Genomic DNA, 20,294 nt, shown 5'->3' on the forward strand with positions numbered 1-20,294 from the left:
TTACTTCTTTAAAAAAAAAAAAAACTAACCTTTTCTAAACTATACACCTATTACCAACCTCCTTCAGCTTTCCTTTTTCTTCATGAAGTATTAAGAATTTATTAAAAAGGTGGTCTCAAATTAGTCCTATAATACACTCTAATACATAAGTCAACCTAGAGGTAGAAAGAAGAAACTCCAAAGTGTATCTATAAATCTTATAACTGAAAAAAAGTAAATAAAAGAAATTACTCTCTCCTAGACCCAACTATTCTTTTCTTTTTGTTTTTCTTTTTGTTTTTTCAGATTACAAGTTCCTGAGTTTTAAACATACAAATATTCTCTGTAATAACTTGGGGACACTTTCAGAAACCTTCCCTTTATTACCAGAGAACATGACATTTTGTTAAGTCACAAAATTCCACAAAAAAGTAGAATTGGGTCCTTGGAATATAAAATGAGTATTGTGTATATTTAATTGACTGCATAAATGAATCCTGCACATGACCTTGATTATTAAATGAATGACACTTTAAAGTCATCCTAGTGTATTGAAGAAAAGGTTTTGTGAAGATGAAAGGTGCACCAGAGGACTCATTGTTAGAACAGCTGCAAAAGTACTGTATGATAACCCTCAAATAGGCCTACTGGGTAGTTATTAAGATCAAGTCACAGCTGGGACTATTATAATTACTGTTGCATTTATGAGAATGTCATTTATCATATGACCTCTTATGTGATAATAAGGATCCAAAACGGCAGTGGAGGAACTGAAGGCAAAAGTGTTGTAAGTTATCACAGAGCTACACTTTGACCTCCTGCAATAGGGCTTTAAGATGATTTAAATATTTCCAATATCTTGCTGCGTCAAAAGTAACCATTTTCAATCCCTCATTTTTTGCTAAACGCACACTTAACAAAATAAATTTAAACATGAGCCTTAAAATTCATTCTTCATTTTGGCAATTGTAAAATTTTTAGAGAAGGTAATTAATGCTAAACAAATACTTGAATGACCTGAAACTGTAAAACTCTTGGAAGAAAACATAGGGAACAGTTCTTTGGCATTGGTCTTAGCAATAATTTTTAGACATGACACCAAAGTCGCAAACAACAAAGGCAGAAATAAAGTGGACTACATCAAACTAAAAAACTTCTACATAGCAAAAGAAGTGATCAACAAAAAAAAAAGATGATCTACTGATTGGGAGAAAATATTTGCAAATTATATTTCTGATAAAGGGTGAATATACAAAATATATGAGAAACTCATATAATTCAATAGCAAAAACAAAAAAAACAAAAACACAAATAATCTGACTGAAAAGTAGGCAAAAGACTTACATAGACATTTTTTCAAAGAAGATATACAGATGACGTATGTTGGTACATAAAAAGGTGCTCAACATCACTAATTATCAGAGAAATGCAAATCAAAATCACAATAAGATATCACTTCACACCTGTTAGAATAGTTATTATCAAAAAGATAAGAGATGAGTACTGGTAAGAATGTGGAGAAAGAGAATTCTTGTGTACTGGTGGTGGGATTGCAAATTGGTGCAACCATTACACTATGGAAAACAGTATGGAGGATCCTCAAAAAAATTAAAAATGGAACTGCCATATGATCCAGAATTCCACTTTGGATATATATCCTAAGGAAATGAAGTCACATTCTCAAAGAGATATTTGCACCCCCGTGTTTATTGCAGCATTATTTACAATAACCAAGACACAGAAACAACCTAGGTGTCCAACAAAACGTGAATGGATAAAGAAAATGTGGCATACATAGACAATGGAATGTTATTCAGCCATAAGAAAGAAGGTAATTCTGCCATTTGCGACAACATGGATAGATCTTGAGTGCATTATGCTAAGTGAAATAAGTCAGACAGAATGAAAAATACTGTATGATCTCATATATGGAAACATAAAACAGAGAGTATATTGCTGGTTGCCAAGGGAAAGGGGGTTCAGGGAAATGGATGAAGGTGGTCAAAGAGTACAAACTTCATTATTGCTTTTTTTCCACAAAAGCCTGTAGTCTGGAGAACTTTTTTCATATCTATATGACTATAACTGACTTTTTAAAAAGTATTTTCAAGTAGAAATACCCCTCTAGTTTTATCTCTAGTTTTCAGAACCCAGACCCTGTACAGTTTCACAGTGGTGGTGAGAGCTTGCTGGCAGGATGGAGAGGCCTTGGGAATTGCCCTATGTGTTTCATAGTACAGTCATTTGGCTATAAGGCTAGAGACAAGACAAGGGAATAATTTTACATGGGCTGGGGAAAGGGGATATCCAAGAATTTTTTTTTTTCCTTTAAAATTGCTCGAGAATAGAGATGTCCATTTGCTAGCATTTCAGTTCATCAAGTTATGAGCTCACTTTGTGTGTGCTTGGGCAAGTAAAAACCATCTAGATTCCACTTCTTCAGCTGTAAAATAAGAGGCTTGGACTAGACAGTCTTCCAAGTCCACATCTTGAAGTGGAGAGTTTCCAGCAGAGGAAGGATGGCATTTCAGGCAGAAAGGAGAGGGGAGAGTGATTCTGCAGGGGGAAAGGGATGGAAATGGAAATGTGTAAAGTTATTTGGAGAATACTGAGCAAAGCAGTCTGCCCTTAGCTTTGACTGTAGACACCTTCACCGTTAGAGCTGTTCTCCAAATAGTTTACCAATTACGAATCGAGGGCATCGCCTCTTACTCTCCTTATTTCCACACATGCTTCTATTTCAGTCAGCATCTTCGGACAATTACAAGCCTTCAATTCAAACATTCTAAGGTTGTTATCATGATTTCAGGATATGATAAAAAGCAGTAGTCCTAAAGAAATTAAAGAATCCAGAAGTGAAACCCAGAAATCAGTCCATGTTGTTGACGACAAGAGACTTCACCCACGTCCCAACCCAGTACATCTTCAGTGACTGTTGGGGTCAAGTTCATCAGCAAAGTGTATTTGGCCTTGGGCAAAGAATCAGAAGACCATATTTATGTCTCATCTCATTCTTCCCCTAACCACAAATTACCCTCCAGTAAGTCATTTAATCTCACTGAGATTCAGTTTCTTCACATTTCATATGACAATATTATCTTCCTGGCCTCTTGCTGTGGATTCTTGTGAAGCACAATATAATCTATTTAATATATGTGAAAAGTTTTTTAAAAAATATAAAGTGCTCAACAAATGAAAGGTATTATTTGGATTGAAGAGCTCTCCGGATATGCTCATATATATTGAATTTAAGGCTATGGCAGTTACCAAATTTTTTTAAAAACATAGTAATAGCTTTACAGATTTTATTGAAATACTTTTCCTGAAACATTTTGCATTATTAAATGATCTTATTATACTGAAACTTCTGCCAATCCACCATGGTTAGTGGTAAGAGTAGAAGTAGAGGTTGTAAAAATATAAAATAATATGATAGAAACATGCAGGTAGAAATGAGTGTTTAGATAAACATTTTTGGGAATGAGTCCTGTAAAATGCTAGATCTAAGAGTAGTCGTTGACTTAAAATCCATCTCTGAAAAATGTTTATTGACTTTCTCAAATGTGGTAATAGTAAGCTTTTTTTCTCTAACATCCTATAAATAATAATGTGCTGTGCTTTTATCAGCAAATAGCAACACAAATAGGTAATAGAAACTCATTTCCCATATGTAAACAGTAAGCCTTCAGAAATCATCTTATTAACATCACTGCAGTTGTGTTTTAAATTATCTTTGGCCATTTTAATTTCATAATAATATTATCACATTTCTCATTGCAGCTTCATGTACACAAACTGTTTTATAGCCGGAGTAGTTAATTTTACATATGTGTATACCTGTATGCTTATGTATTTATATACATACACATACCTTCATGTGAAATGAATGTGTTCATTTAATAGATTCATTTTACACATATGTATATGCCTGCATTCATGTAAAATTTCTAGTATTTGATCATTTATTACATATAAAAATGGAAATTTCATGGTTCAGTGTCATAGATAACAGTGCTTTATTTCAAATGCAAATTATATAACGATGATTTAGATCAACCTGTTATACTGTATTATGTAAACAAATACAGAGGAGGGTTTAGGTAGAAATTTATGCTTTGACTTTTATATTTAAAAAGAGGACAAATATTTAATAATTAATGAATCTCAGTTAAATATAACTAATATCTGAGGATTTTTACTGCAACTCTAAGTTGATACCAATGTACTTTTTATCAAAATATATGAAAAATAACTATATAATAAGTTTCCAATATCCAGTCAATTGAAACCATTAATTTTGTCAAACTGTATTGCAATTGAGCCTAGTTGTTATGCAGTTGTAGAAAACTTTGAGTTCTTTTTCAATTCTTCATCTAAAGAAAACGTTTATTTTGAGGTGTTTCAGAATGAGGAGCTGCATGTGGGCCATGGATTTATTTATGGTTCACAAATTTGGGACTGAAGCTTAATTAGCTCAAAAGTATGACCAAAATCAGGATGGTGTTTGAGGCTCTGTGGAGCACTTTTACAACAGCTTACACAGCCTTGGTGGTCTGTTAATCATTTCTTCACAGACAGCCAACTTTGCTCTGTGTAATCATGACAGTCTGCCTCCAATTATTTGTCCTTTCAACAAAATGGAAGCACCTAAGAGACTGTCTTTGGGTCAGTGACTCAATACCAATCTATCTCCTCTCCCTGGAGAGCATCTCAGAATGCATTTCCTACCAATGAGAATTTAGTGCCTTCATCATTGTTCTTTAACAGCACATATTATCAGGAATAGAAATGGAAGAAAATATAACCAGCAGATTTTGCAGAGCAGTCACAATCTGATAGAAACAGCACTTGAGGGCTGAGGTCAGACTCGTGTTGAGGCTTGGAACCACCGTTCCCCTTCCTGTGGGAATCTCCTCCACTGACTTTCATTTTTCCTGGGATAGAACCGATAACATATTTTAGCTAGCAATGTCTCACAGTAGATGAAAGAACTTCAGATTTATTCTGGATCCAAAGGCTATCTCTGCCACTTGGTAACTGTGATATAGGGCAACATAAGTAACTTCTCTGAGTGTGGTTTACTTGTCTGTAGAAATGTCTATATCATTGGAGCTGTAGAGCATACTAATGACTGTAAGGCACCCAGAACAGTGCCTTGAACATTGTAGGTGCTTGATACTCAGTAACTATAATGAGATAATCATCTACCTTATCTTTGGATTATTTAGTCTGATTTGTTAAAGTTGGGACAGAGTTTTAAAGAAAGAAAGTTTTCTTTTGTTTATATAATGTTTTCCTTTTACCAGTAACACATAATGACAGAGTGCTCCAAATCATTTGTTTATTTGAAGGACAGTTACATTTCCCTTAACTTACCTTAACTGATTTTTCTGTTGAAATCAGTTCTGGCTGGCAACTCAGTTGAATTTCCAAGTTGACCTCAAATATTTTACATAGTTTGCCATAAACTTTTTACTTCGTTGATGAGAAAAATTAGGATAGTGTAAAAAGTAGTATGAAAAACTTTTAATTGATGGTGGTGTGATTATTAAAATAAAGCTATGAAAAGTGATTATATAATCAAAGTATATCATAATTACAAGACTGATTGCTAACAGATGGATGTGTAAAACATTTTGCTACTTTAAAAGCATGAGTTGTCACTCTTTTATGAAAGGAACACCTGAGTTCTAGAATAAATTTTGCCATTTGTTAAATTTAAAGTTATTTATTTGTTTGTTTGTTTGTTTATTTGTTTAATTTATTTTTATGGTGACATTTGTTAACAAAATCCAATAAGTTTCATCAGTACACTTTAACAGTAAGGCATATATATATTTACACTGTGTGTTCCCCTCCCATAGTTAGATTTTTTTCTGTCACCACATATTTGACCCCTTTTACTCCATATACCTACCCTCTCCTTTAAATTTATGTTCAATTTTATGTTCAATTTTCTTTCTCTGTCTCTTATAGTTTTTAGACTATCTTACCCTTTCACACACCAACTACAAACACCCACTGCTAGTCACAGAAATGGCCCAGGGCTCACTGCTCTAGTGGGGGCAATTTGTATTTGTTCTGACGCTTTACTGACTTTAGACCTTTGGCTTTATCACTCTACCTTTGCACTTGCTTCTGGCCCTTTGCATTTGTTGCTTGTATTTTCAAATCCCAGCATTTAAATCATGCTTCTGCCAATAAACTTTGGCTTTATGTTCCATTTGGTTTGGGGCACCTTGGCTGGGTCAGTCCTAATGCACCCCTCACCTTCTATAATGTTTCAAACACAAATAATCTGTGTCTGCTTCATTGTAACTGGGATGAATCATAGGCTTACGGTTTTAAAAATAAGCAGTTACAATATGGCAGCCACAGACACCCTTTTTGTCAACCAGACCACCACACAGTGCCTTTGTAGTATCTCATTTTGACCTTTACAGCTTCTTAATAAGGTTGCTTTTACTGTCATGCTAGCCTAGATGATTTTGTGTAATATATTTCTGAGTTAAAAGAAAATATCTATCTAAAAATCTAATTTTTTCTGTATATTTTTTAGGTTTGTGCTTCTTCAACTCAAATTGCCAAACCAAAATGCTGAAAGCAAACTGTTTTTTATTTCATTGACAATGTAAAGTGGTAAATCTTCAAAAGCCACTTCTAGTTGGCTTCAGAATGTATTTTAAACTTTCAGATAAATCCTTCAAGCACAATAGTTAGATGGGAAGTTTCCCTCTTTGTGCCTTATGAAAGCCTAAAGGTTCATTCTCAGGACAATCTCCTCAGAACTGTCTTCTTTGGAGGCTGACACACAGTAGGAGTACTACTTATGTATGTGGCTCTCAGATTATCCATGCTGGAAATATAATTCAGTTGCAAAGTAGGTGTAAAGAAGAACATTTTAACTAAGGAAGCAAGCAATAAGATTTCGTAAAATAATGTGAAAGCAAGACATCTGTCTCAACAACAGATCTTGTGAAAGAGACTCAGAAGTTTTCTTGGTTTACAAGATTATATAATGTGACTTAAAAAAAAAAAAAGATAAACTTGGTATGCATTAGTCTAGAAAAATTTAAAGAGTGTGTTTTCAATTAACCACTTTGGCCCTTTAAGCAACCTACTAATTTACAATGTGAATTCCTAATGAACATTCCAAAGTGTATATAACACATATTCATTGGCTAAGTGAATGATAAAAATTATATATTATACAAGGAAGCATTGTTCAGATATAGTGAGAAGGTGAATTTGGAATCAGAGGAACTTCTTTTATAATGTCAAGACTTGTGAACTTCCCATATTTTGATAGGTATCTGAGCTACCACCAACTCACTCATTGAATTCATTTTCCAGTAACCATTTAAATTATTTATTTCCCTCTTTTAATCTAAAATGTATACTTAGAAGTTTACATATTTGCAATATGTAGTCTATAAATTCCTAGAATTAAACCATTAACCTGTCTCTATGGGAACTAGACATTACAAAAGAATGATTAGTTACAAAATCCACAATGTCCATGAGCAACTGGATGCTCAGCACACACTCAACACTAATAGTTTTTTCTCATAAGTTTGCATGGAGGGGCATAGCATAATGTATTAGGCAACATCAGCATCAGGGATCACAAAGCTGTTACTTAAAATTTTCCTCACTGTGGTCCCTTGGAGTTCTATGAAAGTACAACGGGGTAAAAGCTCTTACATGGAGCATCAATATCATGAGATCCAGGTTTTAACGGTTTTCTATTGGTCTGACTAATTCTAGGAGTAGATGTTATAGTATCTAGAAGAATATATGGACTGTGTTTCTCTCTGGTAAACCTTCACAAATATTGTATTTCTTGATTGAGCTTTCGAAATGCATCAAACAGCCCTAAGTCCAAAATCATCCTTTCTGATGTGCACCTGATGTACTGGGGCCCTATTGCAAGTCAAGTGGAACATTAAATCCTTTATCAGCTGCGTGGAATATAGAATTGATTTTATTATTAAAACTAGATGCCTGAACAAAAGGTCACCTAACTTCTATTCTGAGGGAAATCAAGAGTGAATCTGTAGATAAGACAAAAGCAAGATTCCCATCAGCAAATGATTTCAGTTCATAGTAACAAATACACAAATGGCCCTTATTAAAGGATTTAATGCCCAAATTGGCATCATTGTATATAGATTTATTATATTTATGTTTTATAGGCCATAATAAATTCCTAACTTTGGTAAAATTCTGGGTAGTTGTTTTTATTCTACATATCACCTTGATAACAAGATGTCAGCACCTTGCACCCAAGATCTTCAGGCACTCACCTGTAGCTGAACAAAGCAGGTTTTTTGACTCACTGCAGTCAGGGAAAGCACAGACCTTGGGAAACTGCTATACATCTCATTAGGAAGATGTAAGATTTGGCCTTGCAGTATGTGATAATGAACAAGGCTCAAGGAAGTGGGATTTTCTCTGGATTGAATGTTTTTAGGGAGCAGGATTGATTTTCTAATTGGATATCTAAATAATTCTTATCTGGAAAGTGGAAGGGTGAAGTAAGGCTAATGCTTTAATTGGGAAAGATGCAGCAGATGGTGGTCTTGTTATTCTCTTGATCCATCATGGTCACAGAGTGGCCTTGCCTGAAGCTGGGGTTCTACAAAATTGTTGATGTTTGACAGGAGAACTCCAAGACCCAGCTGTGAATGTCAGGCCAGGTCCTAGCACAAGACCTAACTGATAGTACCAAGATAGCTCTCATCTGTCAGCTTTTCTCTTAATCAATGTCCAGAAATTTTTGCTTATCAATAGTCCTCGTCAAACCGGTCCTCTAAAAGGGGAACTCACTTTTGTAAGACAAGATGTTAGTAAAAGAATTTTTTAATTATTTGCAATTTATTTATAGAAAATAGTAGAAAACTTTTTCTTGAGTTAGTTGAATTTTAAAAGATCCATGGATAGTAAAAAAGCACATAATTTTTGAAAACCATCCTATTTTTCATAGAAATCTTACCTTATAAGTTGGACCAAAAGTGAATTCTACATAACCCAAGATAGTCACTCAAGTTTTATTTAATAATTAGATAATGTCCAAATCCAAGAAGAAAGTAATAGTTCCACTGTTTTCAGTACTGGAAAAACATTATCTCCAGCACTGTGTTCAGTTCTGTTCAACACTATATTTTAATAATAAAGACATGACAGCAATCTTGAAATAGCTGAAGCTCTATCACATGGAATATAGCCTGTAGACTTATTCTATTCTGCTCCAAAAGCCAAAATCAGTATCATTAGTTTTATGTAACAGAGAACAAAGATATCTGTTCAGCAGAAGGAGAAGTGTCTCATAATTAAGGTCTATCCAGAAATGGAATGGGTTGCTTAATTACAGAGTGAACACTGGAAGTGTTAAAAACAGGCTGAATGAACACTGGAAAAACAGATATAACTGGAATGCCTGGAATGAGAGTTTGGACGAAGTTGTCAGTTAAGACCCATTATAACTCCGAAAGTAAAACCAATGAGCTTGAGAAAGGGAATTAGGAAGTCAGTAGGTTAGCACGATCTAGGGCAATTAGGCCTTGTGTTAGTTAGGTTCTCCAGGGAACCCAATCCTAGAGGTAAGAAAAAAGGAAGGCTAAAAGATTGAGGCAGTATGGGTTCACCCTTTGCTAAAGTCAGGTGATTGAAAGATACCCTCTATTGAGGATACAATTAAATGAGCATGACCCCTGGGCAGAAACTCTACCTCCTCTTTCTTTTTCAGTTCTAGGCAATAATAATAGCATTTAACAGTTACTTAACCATGACCACTGTACAAAGTCGAGAGCAAAAGCATGTAGCATCTAGTTTAAATTATTCTTCACAGCAACCTTATGTGGAAGGTACTGTTATTATTCCTGTTTTACAGATGTTATAACAGGCCTAGAGCTACATAGCTGCCATGTGGCAGAGCCCAAATTTAAACCTATGTTTGTCTGCATCCATGTAAAATAGGCATGACTTAACATAAGGTGATGAAGACTTGTAATTTCCAGTTCCATTATTCAATTAATAAAATATTAATTAGACTAAAAAAGAATATGCCTAGTTAGATCCTTGTCCTCTACGAGCTTAAAATCAAATGGTGATACTAAGGCAATAATAAACATTTATAAGTTGCAACATAAGTAATACAAGCACTGGGGTGGGGGGGATACTAGATTATGAAATTAACATACAGAAAAAGTATTCAGGTCTTTGTTTTTGTCATCAACAAATGTTTATTAACTGCACTATGTTCAGTGAGCAGCTGTACAATGTGTCCTCAGGACACATATACTTGGCAGCGAGCGGGTCTCTTCCCTTCTGCAGCCATTGCTGAAGCGCCAGTGGCCAGTATGAAGTTCAATCCATTTGTGACCTCTGACTCCAGAGCAAGAAGCATAAAAGGCATTCCAATGCACTTTCCCACATATGCAGGAAGATTATGTCTTCTCCTCATTCTAAAGAGCTAAAACAGAAGTATAGTGTTCGATCCAGGCCAGTCAGAAAGAATGATAAAGTTCGGGTTGCACAAGGACACTACAAAGAACAGCAAATTGGTAAAACGGTCCAGGTTTACAGGAAGAAATATGTCATCTCCACTTAATGAGTGTAGCGGGACAAGGCTAAGGGCACAACTGTTCATGCGGGCATTCACCCCAGCAAGGTGGTTATCATTAGACTAAAGCTGGACAAAGACCACAAAAGTTCCTTGAACATAAAGTCAAGTCTTGCCAAGTAGGAAAGGAAAAGGGAAAATATAAAGAAGAAATAATTGAGAAGACGCAGGGAGAAAGTAATCTTATATACAGCTTTTATTAAAAACTGTAAAAATGAAAAAAAGAAGACATACTTCTCAAACTTTATTGTGCATCTTCTTAAAATGCAGATTCTGATTCAATATGTCTGGAGTTGGCTTAAGAGTTTGCAATTCTAATAAGCTCCCAGGTGATGCTGATGCTGCAGGTCTGCAGGTCATACTTTAAGTAGCAAAGTCTAAATTATTTTAATAAAATTTTCTCCTTAGCATTTCCCTTCAAAATCTAAGATAATCTTACTAAACACAAACATAGATATTTAGAGAAACTATACTTAGATATAAATGTACCCCCACCTTACAAATGACAAACTATCAGTTAACCAACATTCTTGCCAGTTGCCCAAATTTTTTTGCTGCTTCCAGCTAAAAAGGCCATTTGTAAAGTCTAGAAGGTGATGGAATATCTCCTTTCAGTCAATGCTTTGACTCCTGTCTAAAACCATACACCTTGGGGGCATGAGGTAATCATGAGTTCCTGATACAGACACCTGTCTTTTAGAAATTACACAGAAACCACCAATTCATTTTGGAGCCCAGCAGCTATCTATAGATAATAACTTTTAGTCACCACCAGTTTAGGCCAAATTGAAGCCAATGACCTTTGGGTGAAAAGTTTTATGTTCCATTTCCAGTCCCTGGAGCCATCAAAGATTCTTGTCAGGAGAGTTGTAATTCATGAATTTCAGCAGGCTGCCTCCAGCCTGAAGCACAGAGATTGTTTCTTGAAACTCATAGCCTCCCTTAGGCTATTGGTTGTTCAGGACATGAATGTAAGAGAATGGTATAAAACTTTGGGGGAGATTATCTTTTTATCTAAGCAGTGTTTTAATTATCCAGTATTAAACTTACATGGAATGAATTTCTAGTATCTCTGAGTAAAGATGTGAACTAAAAAGCTCATAGTCCATATTCTTCATCATCACTCATTTTTTTTTTTTCTTAAATGGAACTGCCAAATATAAAATTAGCTTTTTTTCTCACAGTAAGATAGTTTGGGGGGAATATTAGTGAAGACCTGTGAACCACTGTAGAAGAAAAATTTTCAATGTTCTCATCTTGTTACTACTGAAACAGCAGCATGGTTCAATGGAGAAGAAATGCTAGGCTGGGCCTGTAGTATTGTTTTCACTTAGTATTCATTCCTATGATGTAATCATCTAAATTAATAAGGATTTGCCCTTTTATGTGGAGGAGAGAACCTCATCCAAATGGCCTCATAAAAAGGAAATTGTTGAATGAAGTCATTACTCTAATTAGCATTTATGCCCCAATGTTAATAGTATACCTTTTTAAAATATGACATTCAATACATTCTAACCTACCACATTGAGTAGTGGTTGTAGCCTGAATGCTAGTTTTAATTGTCTTTTCAATATCAATTTAGACAGATCTACTAATAGGCTTGTGTTATTAGATAAATGCCTCTGGATATAGAAAAAAATGTCACTACTGAGCTGGATTGAACAGCTGTTCACTGTGATGAACAGTAAACTATTAAAGCTTATTCATTCATGAGGCCTACCTACCAATGCACAGCTCTTTTTCTTGTCCACATTCATATAAATAATATTATTCTTTATAATGGAAAATACTGAATGAAGCTTTCTATTCTCTTCCTAGAAAATTTTGTTCTGTGTTTAGATCTAATCTCATTCTATTTACCTCCAAAAGACTACTCAGATTTTCTAGTGTTGAATGTTTTATTAAACTCTGCAATCATAGGATTTTCAGTTTGGGCTTGAGAAATCAGTTTGGTTTACTGAGGTTCTTGATATTAATATTTAATAATATCTGACATGTGTTTGTGAAACACACACACATATACACAATCTCTTCATCCAATCACCAAACCATCTCCTATCTCTCTTATTCCCCGCCAAATCTACTTCCACATAGCAATAAGAATGAATTACCCTTTAAACCCTTAAATAAAAATCATGTTCCCTTCCATAAAACCCTTTCTAAACCTTTGACTTAGCTGACTCCTCTCTGCTTTTCTAGTGGATCCCTGCCCCTCTCTTCCATATTCACTGGGCTTCAATCTATTAATGTTCATCATATGTTACTATATCATATGTTACTACATACACCAAGCTTTTCCTGTCCCAGAGACTTTACGCTTGCTGTTCTTTGGCCTGTAACCCACTTCTCCTGGCTTTTCATAATAGGCACATTTTCACTCTTTTGGTTTCAGTTAAAACAGTACCTCCTCCAGTAGGCCTTTCTTACTCCACCTAAATTAGGTTCGTCTATTACTCTCTCCTATAGCATTCTGAGATGTCCTTCATTTATCTTGTTTATTTGACTAATTTTAAAGTCTTTTTCCCTCTTGATTCTTAAGTTCCCTGAAGACAAGCACTTCATCTTTATTGCATATTTGTTGGACACATATTAAATGCTCAATTAATGAGTCAATATCTGTGCTTGAAAAATTGCGTTGCTAATTGATTGTTATATAGATTAGGTGTTGGCAATCTATGTCTTGTGGGCCAAATTCACTCCAACACCTAATTTCATACAGTCCACAAAGTAAGAATAACTTACACATTTTAAATAGCTTACAAAATCAAGAGAAGAATATTTTTGTCACTTGAAAATTGTATGAAACTCAAATTTTGGTATCTATAAATAAAGTTGTATTGGAGCATAGCCACACCCATTTATTTATGTGCTACCTGTGGCCGCTTGCATGCTACAATGGCAGAATTGAGTATGACAGAGAACATATGCCCTGAAAAGCCTAAAATATTTGTTCTCTGGCTCTTTTCAGGAAGTTTGCTGACCTCTAATATAGGTTTACGTATCAGAATTTTAACACCAAAAAACACCTATGTGGTTGTGAAACTTTTTATAAAGATTATTTGGAAGAAGGAATGATAGATCCTAAAATAGGCTCTTTGAATCCCTCTGATTCTGGCCTTTTAATACAAACCTCATTTCATTGGTCTACCTCCCATTGAGGCAATTCTCAAAAACAGTGGTTCTCAGATATTAACGTACATCAGAATGACCTGGAGTGACCCAAGCCCAGACTTTCTGATTAAGAGTCAGGCAGTGGGGCCTCAGAATTTGTATTTCTAGCAAGATCCCAAGTCAAGAAATAGTAACCAGGGTTGCATTCTTCTTTACAGGATGTGGATATCCCGTCAGTATGAGAATTCATTTATTTAGTATTGACCACGTGCCATTGTTATTCTAGACACTGGGAAAACAAAACTAAATGATAAATGAGTCCTCCAAGAAATCAAAATTTAGTACTCTGCAGACAGTAAATAAATAATTACAATAAAACATAAGACCTATAACAAGAGATATAAACAGACTCTGATAGGGGCACCAATCTGCCTGAATGTCTCTGAAGATTTTTAAAAAGCAAATTAAGACTTGTAGAACTCTGTAATGTTTCTTGAAAAAAGTCTATATTGAAACTTGGTTATATCGGTTTACAGCATTTCATAAAGAAATCCTGAGTATCAGGAAAAAATTTAGAAGTTCTGTCCAATATTTCTTATTTCTAAGAGAAAGAAAGGAAAATCATCAATGAAAAGATTTAGGGTTCTCCATGTAAGTTGTTAATATTTGTTCCTATCTAAACATAATTTTGTTTTTTGTTTTCTCCGTTTTAATTCTAATTGAGTCTCATTGTTGTTCCCACATCCATCACCTCCCACTAGCCCAAGCTTCCATCATTGACCCTTCATTGATCTCAAGACTTTCTCTCTTGCTGCTTCTGATTCATTCTATATGCCACAGCCTGACAATCTACTTTAAAAACAAACCTGAATGCCTCTAAAATCTATTATGGATTCCCTTTAGTTTTTCAAAATTAACCCAAATCTTTAATAAAACCTTTTAGGCCCCGTGTGATGTCTAACTCCAGGGCTTCTCCTTGTTGTCAGCACCAGCCACATTGTTCTTTTAGTTCTTCCAAGGAACTATTCTTCCTCCAAAATCAGGGCTTTTGCAAATGTATTCTATCAGCTTGTAATGCCTTTCCTCCCTGTATCTCTTGAACCTTTATTTGATTCTACTCATCTTTATAATCCCAATTTAGACATCAGTGTTATGGAGAAGCTGTTTCTATACTGACTCCACCCTCATCCCCACTGTCAGAAGCAAGAAATGCCTAATCCACACTGGTTATCAGTCTGGAAATAAAGGCCATAATTGCTGTAGTACCAAGGGGGGAGATTATCATGATAAACCTGCCATCAAGTCTACCTTCAGTTAGTTTTATGTCATCAAAAAACAAACTTCAGATTTCAAACCATATAGCCCTTGAGTTAATGGAATTTTATAAGTACTTTATAACCTAGACTATGTCTTGAGTTAAATTGAGAAAAGGGGAACTTTTCTGGCTAACTAGTTAACAGAAATTTTGCAATTAGCCTTTACAAGCAACTTGACTTGTATTTTGGGAAAGCGGCGCGCGCGCCTCTACTACCACCTACACACACACACACACACACACACACACACACACACACCGACTTTCATATAGTTCAGCCATTTGACCTTCAGAGAAATCCTTGGTACAATTCTCAGGAGCAATGAAGAAATTTTATTTTTTATCATTAGAAAAGCCATATGCATTTACTAAAAATCTATATTGATCCAGAAATATTTTGGCCTAGATGGAGAGAGGGTACTTGGTGTTCAATCACAATTTCATTTTTTTTCTTAACAAGCCTAATTTGACCTCTTCTCAGAGTTCTTAAAACAATACTGCTCAACCTTTATATCACTTACCAGTTTGCAATTTTGTATTTGTGTGATTATTTGATTGATATAAGTCTCCTCAATAGAAGGTAAGGTTCAAAGAGGACTTACTTGTTTTGTTCACTATCATGCCTTCAGATAATCCATGCCTGGTATACGGTGGGCTCTTAGGAAATATTTGCTGAATGAATGACAGAATAACTGGATATATAATAACCTCTCCCTTTGTCTATCTCTCAGCTGTCATTGACTCGGTCAGCTGATGAGAGTCTCAACCCTCTCTGGTGACCCTTGAACCCTCTTCATGACTGAGTCTCTTGTACATCAAGCGTCTATTACTGTCATGGACTTTTGGGTTGACTCTTACCCTCACTCTTATTAATTGTGGATGTCATAACTTGCTACCTGTCCTTTATCAGAACTCATTTAGAAATTGCAACATTATACAATCTAAACATTATGATTTTTATATACAATTAACATAAAGATGATTACTGGGATGCTTATTTATTTTTTCGTACTAAGTTTTAAAAACCTAATGTGGATTTTTACATCTCAAGTCAAACCAGACACATTTCAAGTCCTCATTGGCAAGATATAACAAGTGGCTGCCATTTTGTATAGTGTATCATAGTACTTTATCAGCTATTAGGTGATGACAGATGGCCACATATGCATGGCTTTGGGCCAGAATGTCACCTTAGGGATCATGTTGAAATTCTACAACTTCATGAGAAGGCACATTCCAATTCTCTTCCTCATTCTCATTCTATTCCTCATCTTTGTTTGCCACCTTTTCCTCCAACTCTTTCTTCTCCTCTTCCTCCTTTCTAATATTCTTCTTCTTACTTTATTTCCATTTCTTTTCTAATCATGTTCTGACCCATGCATTTCTCCCTCTACTTTTTCTTCATTAATGCAACAATTTTTCTACAATAAACTCTTATTTCTGGTACTTTCATAATTTACCACAGAACTAGAATGATGGTATGAAAGATAAAATTATAATGTAAAAATTTGAGAAGTGGTGGAGTTGTACCTCAATTAAACATATATTAGTAAAGAATTAATGTTTAGTCTCTGGATTTTTAAATGTAAAATATCAGTAGTTTTGACAGTTTATTTTTTGTCATGAGTTTGATTTTAATAAGTTATGAGTATATTAAGTCAGATTAAAAAAATTGTATTATTCAAGATTTACTAGAATTATAAGTCTTGTAGTTAGATACCAAAAACTCATATTCTTTAGCCTTTTGGGTTTTTTATTATCTTTCTAGCTTATAAGTTGATTCTACTTACATCTAAATTGATGCTCAGTGTAACTGTACTCTGTCATTTAGGATTTATGTTTGTGTCTCACAGATCACAAGATGGTCACAATGAAAATATTAACTCTTTAAAATAAATCAGAAATTTTTAAAGTGTCACATGGACTAAAATATAAGGTTGAAGTGCTTCATATATGGTCTTCTAGAAAGTAATCATAGTTTACATAGTATGGGGGATGTATTTAGGGATTGTCTAATTCACCAACAGGTGAATGGATGTAAATGAAAGGCTTGAAACAAAAATAGAAATACTCTACAACCACAACCACTTTCCTGGAAAAGAATGTGCAAAGAAAATAAAGAGAGAGTAAAACGACAGTTCTCTCCAGGCTTTCAAGTAATTGAAATTATTGGCTACAGTTTATTAGCATTCTCTATTTATTGTCAATTCAGGACTTTTTAATGTGACGGCAAAGAAATATAACCTGTTATTGTTAATTACTTGAAAATTTTCACTGCAGAATTTTAGAGGTGAGTACTTTACAACTCTGATTCAGTTCTATCAATTCACAAATGAGGAAAATATGTTCAGAGGAGCTTAATGCTTAATATAAGGTCTTTTAGGAAGTTAACAGTAGAATCTCCATTAGAATCCAGATCCCTTGACTGTGTGCAGAGCTCTTTCCAGTAGAATAAACTTGGAAAACCCAGTAGACAAATTCTCTAAGAAGAAGTAAAATTCTTTCATATTGTTTTTCTGACTTTTATTAGCAACTGAGGATTAGAAATTAGATATTGGGCAAATATCTTTAGTCATTAGCCAACAATCAAGCTAAGATTAATCAGAATTTCCTTGGGTATTGTACTTGAAAGACAGTGACATAAGAAAGTCTTAAAGGTCTCCTAATTTCTTAGTAATTTTATATTATCACAGTTAATAGCTCCATTGAGAGAAGGAAGTTATACAGTAAACCATAAATGTGTGAGAAAAATAATATTGTCCTTGAAAGGTTCAGTTTCTTTTATTAATTTCTGAGGATGACTATCACAGGAATCTGCTAAGCTTTGTATGAATGCCCATTTAAAAATCTATCAAAATTTTACTCCAACATTCTTATTTACTGAGCCATGAAGGGACTGTCTCTTGAGAATTGAGCTCGCTAGACACTTAAAACCTTAAATAATTAATTGCATTAATAACATAATCGCAAAAGGGTTTCACTCAAAAAAATAAACGTACATTTTTTTACAACATGGAATTATAATATAAATTATTTTTGTCTCAGTTCTGTTTTCCAAAAGACTTTGCATTGACCTTTTGCTTAGGTTCCCAAGAGTCATCACATGTAACAGATGCCCTGACTACTCTGGAAAATATCTCCATCGTGATTTGAGAGCATCAAAGCCTCCACCAAAAAATATGTTCCCCACTGAATTGACCAATTATAGCCCGATTTTCATGATTAATCTATTGGACTAGAGTTTTAAACACTGTGTTAAAATGCAAATATTATATGGGATACATTACGCCAATTTTAGTTGTTGGCATTTTAATTTAAATTCGTTATCAGAATAGTGATCTTGTCACTTAGCCAGACCAAAAGGAAATTGGAAATGGGACACATATACTGTGTAGAAAAAGAAAATTGCAATTATTATTAGCATAAATTATGAAAATAGGAGCCTAATGAGAGAAGTATGAGGCACTGGGTACTAAGTAATATGAATACTTAAAATGAGAGTGTGTTCCCAGAGAGATGACCAAAAGGAAGACCACAAATATGAATAATTTTTGTTTTTTCACTATTATCACAAGTCAACAATTCCTTTTCCTATGAGTTGTGACTAATCATAAAGAGGGCTCTTCAGTTCTATTCTTGAACATAAGAATGGGATACTCATACAAGTCCATATTCACATTATTTACTTGAAACATTCGTTGTTGGTTTTTTTTTCACCTTCTAACCTATAACTTGATAATGAAGTCAAAAGTGGATTTTTCAAGTTAAGACAAAATAAAGTGATAAAATGAATGATTAAGAAACAGGATAGAAAACAGTTGCTAAGAAATGTACATCTGTTGAGTGCTTAATATTTTACACACACTCAGTGCAACAAAGCAAATAAGAGAAATATCATTGATACAATATTATCTGAAATCATTACTGTGTTTTGGTGTTTACTCAGTTTTCTCAGTTATTTAAAAGCAGAGATTTTCACTTTATTGTGTATGGGAAATGTTTGTCATTTGGGTGATAATATGGTAACCTAAAATGTTATTTGATAATAGGAGTTGTCTAAGACTATGCTATCTAGTATAGTAGCCACTAGTCATATATGGCCTTTGAGTGCTTGAATAGGTCTGGTCCAAAGTAAGATGTGCTATAAGTATAAACTAAACACTGGGTTTTGAAGACTTAATAAGAAAAAAAATTAAAATATTGCATCATAACTTTTTATATTGATCATGTATTGAAATGTTAATGTTTTGACTATATTAGATAAAGTGAAATATATTATTACAATAACTTTCACCTTTTATTCCTTTTTTAGTGTGGCTAACTAGAAAATTTTAAATTACGTATGTGGCTTGTATTTATGGCTCACATTTTTACTAGAAAGTGCTGCTCTAGGGGATTTAATATTATTTAAATATGATATGCTTATGTACTGGGCTCATAAATTTTTGTTACAGTATTATAAAATGTTCAAATGCTTTACTTTGAAAGTAGATGTATATTTGACATTGAAAAATTATATGTAGCTTCTTTCTGTTCTCTTGAGGATTTCCTCACATAAATTTTTTATGTACATTATTCGGTGCAGGTGGGAAATGTTCTGAATAATGCCTCAGAGAAGAGTGACTAAAGGGAAGGGTATCTGATTTTCTTTAAATAAGCAAACCACTTACCCTGGCCAGTTTATGGACAGTTATGTTAAGCAAAGATTTGTCCTGTGCCTGTCCACATTTGCTAACATGAATAAATGAGAATTCGGTTACAATGACCACAAATAACCTACTGAGAACTTGCAAACAAGTTTCAAAAAATGTTAGTAGGATTAAGCCACCCACATGATTCCTGGAGAATATTGATGGACAATTGAAGACAGTAAAATTCAGCATGTAGGTCACTGGGGATCATGTTGTGAAATCAGCATTCATTTAATTTACAATAAATTTGAAATTCTTAGGTGAGGTTTGTTGCAAAATAATTCAATTTTGAGTGTGAAAAAACAGAAACTTTTACATTGTTTACATAATAGTGCACAATTTGAAAGTCATGTTCAACAATGAACTTTCATGAAATTTAGCAATTTGCTATTTAGTACAGGTATCGGTGACAAAACATGATTTTGGATATTTTTCCTATTCCTGGCACATATGAGATTGATGCATTTCACCACAAGAAAAAAAGATATTTTCTTTTTGAGGTCAGAGAGTTTTTGCATCTTGGTTTCAAGCTACTACCTATGACGTGATGAGGAAATGATACCTTTTGCAG

General features: G+C 34.2%; 1 protein-coding gene and 1 pseudogene across 2 annotated transcripts in view; both read left to right on the forward strand.

Annotated features, from left to right (window-relative positions):
• Positions 1-20,294, forward strand: part of MAGI2 (membrane associated guanylate kinase, WW and PDZ domain containing 2) — a 1,217,785-nt gene that overhangs the window by 763,490 nt on the left and 434,001 nt on the right. The window lies entirely within an intron of this gene.
• LOC120591426 (60S ribosomal protein L26-like 1) lies at positions 10,158-10,806 on the forward strand (annotated as a pseudogene).

The sequence above is a fragment of the Pteropus medius genome, unplaced genomic scaffold, assembly GCF_902729225.1.
Source record: "Pteropus medius unplaced genomic scaffold, Ma_sr-lr_union100, whole genome shotgun sequence".
NCBI classification, from domain to species: domain Eukaryota; kingdom Metazoa; phylum Chordata; class Mammalia; order Chiroptera; family Pteropodidae; genus Pteropus; species Pteropus medius.